Source organism: Eutrigla gurnardus (assembly GCF_963514095.1).
Source record: "Eutrigla gurnardus genome assembly, contig: SCAFFOLD_64, whole genome shotgun sequence".
In the NCBI taxonomy this organism is placed as follows: Eukaryota; Metazoa; Chordata; class Actinopteri; order Perciformes; family Triglidae; genus Eutrigla; species Eutrigla gurnardus.
Genome location: NW_028155407.1, coordinates 101,725 through 111,042, shown reverse-complemented (window position 1 = coordinate 111,042; position 9,318 = coordinate 101,725). Strand labels below are relative to the sequence as shown.

At 41.8% G+C, this 9,318-nt stretch overlaps 1 pseudogene across 1 annotated transcript; it reads left to right on the top strand.

Moving 5' to 3' along the window:
• The first annotated feature begins 1,590 nt into the window (after positions 1-1,590).
• LOC311010297 (inactive serine protease 35-like) lies at positions 1,591-3,912 on the top strand (annotated as a pseudogene). The gene is made up of 2 exons (XR_014599435.1): positions 1,591-1,769; positions 2,335-3,912. The product of XR_014599435.1 is annotated as an inactive serine protease 35-like (transcript).
• Positions 3,913-9,318: the final 5,406 nt, after the last annotated feature.

Below are 9,318 nucleotides of genomic sequence, written 5' to 3'. Positions count from 1 at the left end.
TGGGCGGATCTAGGACACTGTTGCTATTATAATGGCGGATAAATGACTCTTGTGCCCGATGCAAATCTAAAAGGACGTATGGCACTGTTGTGGAAAAAATGAATCTGCCCAATAAAGATCAACAACCAGGATCAGCTTTTTCTGGATATTGTCCACTGAGCAAGTGATGATTGAACCTATGCCAGTCCGTCAGAGAAACGAGACGTTCTCTTTTGATGTGTCCAAAGAGGAACGAATAACAAATTCACAGATTAGTAAGGATAAACTGGAATCTTACCCGGATATCACATGTTCTTTTGTGGCTACATGGTTTTGCATGGCTTTGTTATCTGATGCATTTTCTAATGATGCTGTTTCATATTCATATTGCATATTCAAACATCGGGCCCTATCTTGGCGGTCTGAAACGGGAAACACAAGTGTCTTTGTGGGCGGATCTCGGACACTGTTATTATAATGGCGGATAAATGACTCTTACGCCTGACGCATATCTTAAAAGGGTTGGTCTTAAGTGGCTTGATTACTAATAGGTGTGTTTTGGGTGTAACATGCAATAAGACAATCAGAACATCATCTACCATTTCCTTTAAAAGCGAGAGGCACTTGTTCTATTAGCCACCAAATTGAGCCATTTTCTCACATTTTCACATATTCTGTCTATTAATATATAGAAATTACATTGTGATGCAAGTCACACTTCCTTGACCCTCCCCATCTCCCCCCCCTCTCTGTCTCTCTCACACAGTATGTACACACCTTCACCCACCCACTGACATACACAGCCCTGGCTTCAAAATTGATTTAACATATTCACCAGATTGAGCCTTTTCCACACAATTCCTTTCTCCCGCAAACGGCATCTGCCGATGAAGATCATGTGATAAGATTGAAAGCTCCAGAAACCTCACAAAATGTTGGTTCCAAAGCCAAGTAAGAACTTGGCATCTCATTATGAATCTCATTTTACAGAACCTTTCTAACTCTCTCTCGCTCTAACTAAACTGCTATCGTTGCAAGTGCACGTCATCTGTTAGGATAACAGTAGCCTAATAATTGAGCCTTTGACTGATGTGTGTGTGCCTGTAGGTCCATGTGTGTGTTGGTGTTACAACATCTAATCACGGAGAAAAGAGGAGTTCCTGCTCTGAATGAACTCTTGTTGCAGCAAGCAGAGCGACACTAGTGAAAATAAACCAACAGGGGTTAATATACAGGTTCCCCTGAGAGGTGTGTGTGTGTGTGTGTGTGTGTGTATATGTGTGTGTGTGTGTGTGTGTGTGTGTGTGTGTGTGTGTGACCACACACTTCAACTGTCACCTGACATAAATCAAATTGTTTTGGCCGCGAAAGCACCGGATAAACACGCTGAAAGGCAACATTTTATTGGTAGATCTATCTGCAAAAAGCTTGACATCTAAACTAACTTCTGTGTAAATTTCCGACGTAATCAAAATATTTTCAGAATGCGAAAAAATCGACTCAATTTTTGACCTAAAATGTAACGTCATCACATGATTAGTACCTTCATTCATGCTTGACTCCCCCTTTCTGCCTGTTTGCTCATCGCCTTTTTTCTGCATCAGAGTGGGATGTAGATTTCTCTGAGGATCTTACACAAAGCTTCTGCTCGTGCTCCAGCTTCTTTTTTTTTTTAGCCCATTAAATGATGGAAGTCAGTCTGCTGGGAGCCGTTTTGATGGAGAGGATTTTTTATTGATGAGAAGGACAACATTTACTGGAAGTTTTGTGTGTTTTTTTTATGTTTGCAGGTAGGAAGAGACATTTGTATTTCTTGATAGTCTTCTCAAAATACAATCACATCAGTCCTCTTAATATTGTTTACAAAAGCTATGTTTTCTCTGTATCTTCTTTCTCTTTTCATATTAGCCATACTGGGGTTTCACTGCTTTTCTAAGATGTATAACTTTGAGTCAGTTATACACTAATATCAGACTTACATTCTTAATTAATATCAAAACAAGTCTCAAATGTCCTTCACATCACTGAATTATTGTTACATGTAATAATAACAATAGCATTACCTGCATTTTGAACCATGTATTCTTTTAATTGAATTGTTGAAGTAAAACATCACAGTAGCAGTTTACTGCTCAGTGGTTTGTTGTTTAGAAGTTGAGCTTGTGCACCCTCTGCTGGCCATATAACATATGGAAGCGACATCATTGCTACTAATATGAGCTGTGGGAACATGCATAGAAGTCTCCTCTTGGCCTGATGAAAAAAATAAGAGATGTTAAGAGGTTTGAATCCATATTATTTGTCTCTTACACCTTGGTACTGGATATTTCTATCTCGGTGTCTCTTTCTTTTCAGTGGGATGGGACTCAATCACTACCTGTGTCTCCTGCTCTGTGCAGCAGCACTGACGTTTTCTGAAGTAACTGGTAAAGATGGGAACAGCGGCGCGTACAGGTGGACCAGGCAGAGCCTCCCAGTGCTGCTCGAGACAAACACAGAGCCTCTAAACATGCCGTTGTTCGGCGGGCAGGAGGAGGAGGAGAGAGGGGGGACGAAGACACTCTGTGGAATAGAGTGTCAAAGCAGCCTACCACCCATCGACCTTGCCGAGCAAGAGAGGATTCTGGGATATGAGACAATGCATGAGAATGGCACTCGCACGCATACAGATATCAGTCTGCAGGGTTTTAACAGGACGTCTGCAGGAACACCGGCCCTCTCGCCGGCTCATTCCCGGAGGAGACGGCAGGTTTATGGAGCAGATGGACGCTTTGTGATCTCTGATTCGCATTTCATCACCAACTATCCTTTCTCTACGGCTGTTCGCCTCTCAACAGGCTGCTCTGGAGTCCTAATATCCCAGAAACACGTGCTAACAGCGGCACACTGCATCCATGATGGGAGAGCCTACCTAGAGAGTGCCAGGAGGCTTAGAGTAGGGGTGTTGCAGCTCAAGACTAAGAGGAGAAGAGGAGGTGGGAGGGTGGGAGGAAAGGAGAGGCAGAGGGGGGTTAGGAGCAGATGATAGAGGAAGGTGAGGAGCAGAATGGTATAGATGAAGATGTAGTGAGAAAGAGAAAGGGAGGCAAAGGCAGGAGGTATAGGAGGAGAAAAGAGGGTGAGGAGGGTGTAGCTGAGTTAGTCAGAGGAGGGAAACAAAAAAGTCCCAGACGTATGCCACGCAGTGCTGAACCCAGGAAGCAGCCTGTCTTCCGTTGGACACGAGTTAAACAAACCAAAATCCCTCAAGGATGGATCCAAAACAAGAGCTCCGCCAGCTCAGTGTCCCCCGACTACGACTACGCTCTTCTGGAGCTGAAACGACCCCTGAAGCAGAAGCACATGGAGCTTGGGGTGGCACCCTCCGACACCCCCCTGGCACGGATACACTTTTCAGGCTACGACGCTGACAAAAGCCTGCTGGACGGGCGTGGAAATGAGACGGTGGTTTACCGGTTCTGCTCAGTCGCAAATGAGTCCGACGATTTGATGTACCAGCAGTGTGACGCACAGCCGGGCGCCACAGGGGCAGGCGTTTACGTCCGTCTGAGGCAGCAGGTGGGCGAGGAAGGCAGGAAGGGGAAGTGGCAGCGGAGGGTGATTGGAGTGTTTTCAGGCCATCGGTGGGTTGAGGTAGCGGGAGGCGAACAGAGGGACTTTAATGTTGCGGTGAGGATTACGCCACCCAAATATGCCCAGATCTGTCACTGGATCCACGGAGATCCAAGACTCTGTAAAGAGGTTTGACTGCAAAGTGATGGATCAAATCAGTTCAACAGTATGTTCTTGTTTTACAAAATGGTCCTAAACATTGACTTGTGAGTTGAATTTGTCTTAGTTAAAAAGTAGGAGGTAGCTTTGTACAGAGAAGTCAACTTTTAGCAAAGTGTTAATGTTGATTACAGACTGCGTTGTTTTCAATTAAGCATTACAGACATGTTTACCCATAATTGCAGTTCCTCAAGAGCTTAAACAGCCAAGAGCACGCTTCCAAAGGTTATCATTCATTGCATCCAACCTTATATTTGTTTGAATATATTGTCAAGCAGGAGGAATGCCTATAGAGGATATCTTCTTTAGAGGCTGTAGAAAATCCTGGTGAATTAGTCAAACATATATTTGAATTTGATTAGTTAGGTACTTCCGTTTCTTTCACTCTCTGAATCACCCAACTTATATAACTCTGAAACTGTAATTGTGAAGGAAAAGATTTCAACAACAGCTTTTTTTTAACCTTATACTAAATAAGTCAAACCTGCTGGTCCTTGTTTCACTTCATTTTAAGGGAATACTCGGTTTACACAACATTTATACATATTTTATGATGTTTAAAACATCTTGTGCCGTTATCTTTTCCGTCACTGAACAGAAATGTTCTTGCCACACGAACATTTTCTTGTCAAAAGAAGGAATTCATGCAGATAACACGTAAAATTTTTGAATTATCAAACGACACGTCGACAAAATCAAAACAGATTAGTAATGAGCTGCGAGGGATGTTTGGATCAGTTTATTTTGTCTTTTGTCTTGTTGTGTGTTTGTGATAAATATTACGTTTCTGCCAGGAGGCGCTAGCTTAGCTTAGCATAAAGACACACCAGGGAAGCGGCTAGCCTGGCTCCCTCTGAAGGAAACCAAATTAAAGTTTAAAATCAGCACGTTGCTGGACTATATCTTAACTAGGACCAATAACTTCTGTCATCACTGCTAGCTAGCTAGTTTCTCCCTGTTTCCACTCATTTTGCCAAGCTAACTAAGCCAACCATGGCCCAACTTTAGCCTCACATTTACAGTAACTCTCCAACAAAAACGAAAGGCAAAAATTGGTAAGATGAAAGATGACAAGGAGTGATGGATGTATCCAACAGTAGCTTTATTGAGAATAATTCACACAGCGACTGACCAGAATCATATTTTACCGCACAAACATTTCCTTTACATTTTCAATGCAGAGCGGCCTATTTTTTATTATCGCTGATGATACCACTTTTGACCATCATTTATTATAAAGCAAGGTAAGACATGCATTATATCTTTATCACGGTTAATGTATTGTAATTTGTTTATAATGACATGTTACAATGTCTCAACACAGTTTGTTGTCTTACCACATGAATCCACAATACCCACACACGAACACACACTCAAAAAAGAAAAGAACACATAAGATAATATTTTTGACCTAAATGAACCAGGAATTGTATTGTTAATGCAGCGTCACTATTTTTACAGCTCTGACTGAGGACCAGTTGTAATCAGATCAACATGCCTCACTAAACCACAAATCATGTGTAGCTTTTTCTGACAAATGAGAGAAACAAACCTTCAAAACATTTTTCATATCACAAGAACAAAAATAATTTCTCTAGTTTACTCATCTTCATCATCTTCATCATCAAGTTTCTGCACTCTTGGTGGATTTTCATCTATCGTACTATGACTAGACTTCCTGGAACAGTGAGTATCTGCAATAACAACAACATCTACTGTATGTTCTGTTTTTCGGCACTCAGTGCATATGTTTCGAGAAGCAAAGGCATAAAGGAGTGGATTCATGCAGTTATTCACAAATATCAGTGCTACACAGATGCTCCAGCTATACGTGCAAAATATCCAAAGCTTTTTTTTGGAGTGAAATAGCCGCGACACCAAGCACATTTGTGATATGAAGTGGCATCCATAGGACAAAAAAGGTCACAACGATACTTGTGACCAGCCGGGTCGTCCGTGGGTTGTTGAAGAAAGCTGCCTGATTCACCGTTCTTTGGAGGCCGCTGTATGCAAATACCACGACAGCAATTGAGACAAATCCCAGCAGGAACTCTTCCAGAACAACACAGTCTCACTCCCAGAACGTCAAATAGCGACTGACGGCAAGGGCCCTTTAGCGTCAGTCACTGACGGAAAAAGTACCCTTCGACGTCGTCTGCAGACGGAGATGGGGTTCAATTCACTACAATGTAATGCCGTCCCCGTCGATATTTGACGTCCAGAGCGGCTGCTTCACTACAATGTAATGCCGTCAGCGGCGATATTTGACGTTCAGAGCGGCTGCTTTCCCGTCGATATTTGACGTTCAGAGCGGCTGCTTCACTACAATGTAATGCCGTCAGCGGCGATATATGACGTTCAGAGCGGCTGCTTTCCCGTCGATATTTGACGTTAGAGCGGCTGCTTTCCCGTCGATATTTGACGTCCAGAGCGGCTGCTTCACTACAATGTAATGCCGCAGCCCATTCACTCCTGTATTAACCCGACCACGGCTCTAATGGACGATGTGAGCATCCGTCCTATTGGATAGCCTACTTGTTAGGAAGATTTTATGGCCAGACAGCTGTTTCAATGACGTCGGGTTGCTAGGGACTACGGCTGAAAGACGCCGTGAGCACCTGTCCGATAGGGAGGACCTATTACCCGGAAGTACTGTCATTTCTTTAGGATTTTACACTAACGATGATTTTACAATAATACCTGTGACGTTTCTAGCAACTAACACAGCAGTGTATCCTTGTTAATTACACAAGACGAATGGGCCTTGTACATCTGTTTCCGCGTTTCCCCTTCAATTCGTTAAACAAAACTTAAATAAAATAAATAAAAAATAATTATCCTAAAAATAATAAAAAGAGCCAAGGCACAAAGCCTATATAATACTATTAAAGAGTTCCCCACAGAACAGGATAACACACGAGACAGAATTTGTTCCACTTCATTTCATTTTTTATTAATAAAAATGTGAGTATAATGTGAATAAATCTGATAAATAATTAAACTAGTGTCTCAAGACATCAACATTTAGATTCAGCTTTTTTATTTTATTATTTTATTCAGTTGCTGTTACATCTCTCACGCCCCAATGCGGCCTTCAAGGCAGCGCTGCATGGAAGGCAAACCCCGCCCTCCTTAACCTTAACAGCATCACCATCAACTGAATGCACCTTGCGTTGCCTTGAAGGCTTCGTTGGGGGCGCAAAACACCAAACACCGCCGTTCGCGTCATAGTAGACGTGACTCATGTCGGGACTATTCGGGACCGGTCGTGACTCTTCGGAACTCTGGACTGATACGTAGCCTACCGGATCTACCGACCCAGTCTACGTCCATGCACCAGACCAAGGTAAGTTGTAGTAAACTGTCATGTTCATTTTAATATCGACACAAATAGCCTAACAAAAATGAAATATCTCCAAAAAGGAGATGCTGTTCTATTTTATTTTTTTGCAAAATGTGTTCATGTAAAAGTTTCTCGCATAGCTAGCTAGGTTAATACTAGTAGGCCTATAGCCTACGATTCCTAGTCAAATGTAGTAACCGTGTTGTTGCCCAAATTAGCTTTTAGTTCAATTGTACGGAGCCCCCCTGGTGACATTGGATAAAAAAAATAAAAGCAAACAGCTTCGCACTCAACTGTTTGCCAGTACATGTCACCGGGTAGTGCGTGGCCACGAGATAGTAATGCGTGGTCACGCGTTATTTTTTTTATATCCAATGTCACCAGGGGGGCTCCGTACAATTAGAATCAACTCTCAAAAAATGTGGGATTCTCCTCCTTTTATTATATTGACCATATTAAGCCAAGTCTCGACGGTTCTATATCTATTAAGTATACATGCGTTTAATAACATAAAAAAAGGAGGAGCACATGCACTTCTTCATGTTCAACATTAAATTGCCCAACATTGCGCCACCTAGGGGTCACAACCTTTCCTTTCACTGCAGATGACCTACAAATCTATCTGCCAGTGAAGCCTAACAGTAACAGTGCACAATGTTCTTTATCTGATTGTATCGCTGATATTAAGCTGTGGCTGGCCCAAAATTTTCTTCATTTAAATGATGATAAAACTGAATGTATTATGTTTGGAGATGATGTGACAGCTGGCTTTGGCACCTTGTCTTCAAATCTCAGTTCAACTGTACGAAATCTGGGAGTGACCTTTGACAGTCACCTGATGTTTGACAAACATATCTGCAATGTTGTCAGGACAAGTTTTTTCCAATTACGTCTTCTTGCTAAAGTTAAAATGTTTTTAAGCCGTCATGACCTTGAGAAAGCCATCCATGCATTCATAAGTTCAAGGATCGACTACTGTAACGCACTTTATGTTGGCGTCTCCAAGTCCTCTCTTAGTCGCCTTCAGCTTGTGCAAAACGCTGCTGCCCGTCTTTTAACCAACACTAACAGACGTATGCACATCACTCCTGTTCTTAACTCCCTTCATTGGCTTCCTGTCCTGTATAGAATTGATTTTAAACTTTTAACGTTTGTTTTTAAAGCTCTTACCGCCCCTGCCCCATCGTATTTATCTGAGCTTTTAACCGTTCGTAATCCTGGTAGAGCTCTGAGGTCAGTTAACCAAAGATTGCTAGAAGTGCCCAGGTCAAAATATAAACACTGGGGGGACCGGGCCTTTTCTGTTGCTGCTCCCAGGCTCTGGAATAAGCTCCCCACTGAGATGCGTCTTATTTCTGACGTGGGCCTCTTCAAGGCTAAGCTAAAAACCTATTTATTTAAGATGGCTTTTAATACTCAGTAGCGTGATGACACTTCTTATCTTTTTTTTCACTTTCACTGTTTTAATTGTTTTTAATTGTCTTTATTTTCTTTTTGCTCTTTTAATTTATTACCTGCTGTAAAGCACTTTGGTACGCCGAAAGGTCTGTTGTAAAGGGCTGTATAAATAAAGTACATTTACATTACATTTACAAGTAGGGATACCATTGCTGCCCTCCCACTGGCAGCCCTTTGAATGTATATTTGCATCAATAAAATAAAAAAAAAGTATTGACTGCATATTATAGCTGCATATTATAGCTTCTATCACTCTAATTGCAATGGCCCAACAAATATGAATGAAACAACGTACCATATTTATGTATTTGATACTGTAATGAACTGACAGCAAACTTTTCACTATCATTTGCAGAATGACAAAGCCCAAAACAAGGCCGTGCCCTTCCTGCCAGGCCCCAAATCCTTTGAAGAGGAAGACCTGCATAAATTGCGTCTGCCGTCTTCAGGAGGATCAAGATCTTAATAGTTGGGCATCAACTGTTAAGAAAAACAAAAACACACACCGGACGTTAAAATCTGCCCAGACATCTGTAAGTTTTAATCCCTTCAATTCAAGTCGTTTGGCCTCGTCTTACATGTTTACATGATGATAATTTTTTATAAATTAGTCCTGCTTTTAGTGAATGTGAAACTATTAGGCCTGTAACAAATCATGATTTTTTTTATCATTGTAGTCGATGGTGAAATTGCCTTACGTCTTTGCAGTAAGATGCCTGATGTCCTAGCCTATATCTTATACTGTGTATAACTCGCAAGCTATGTAG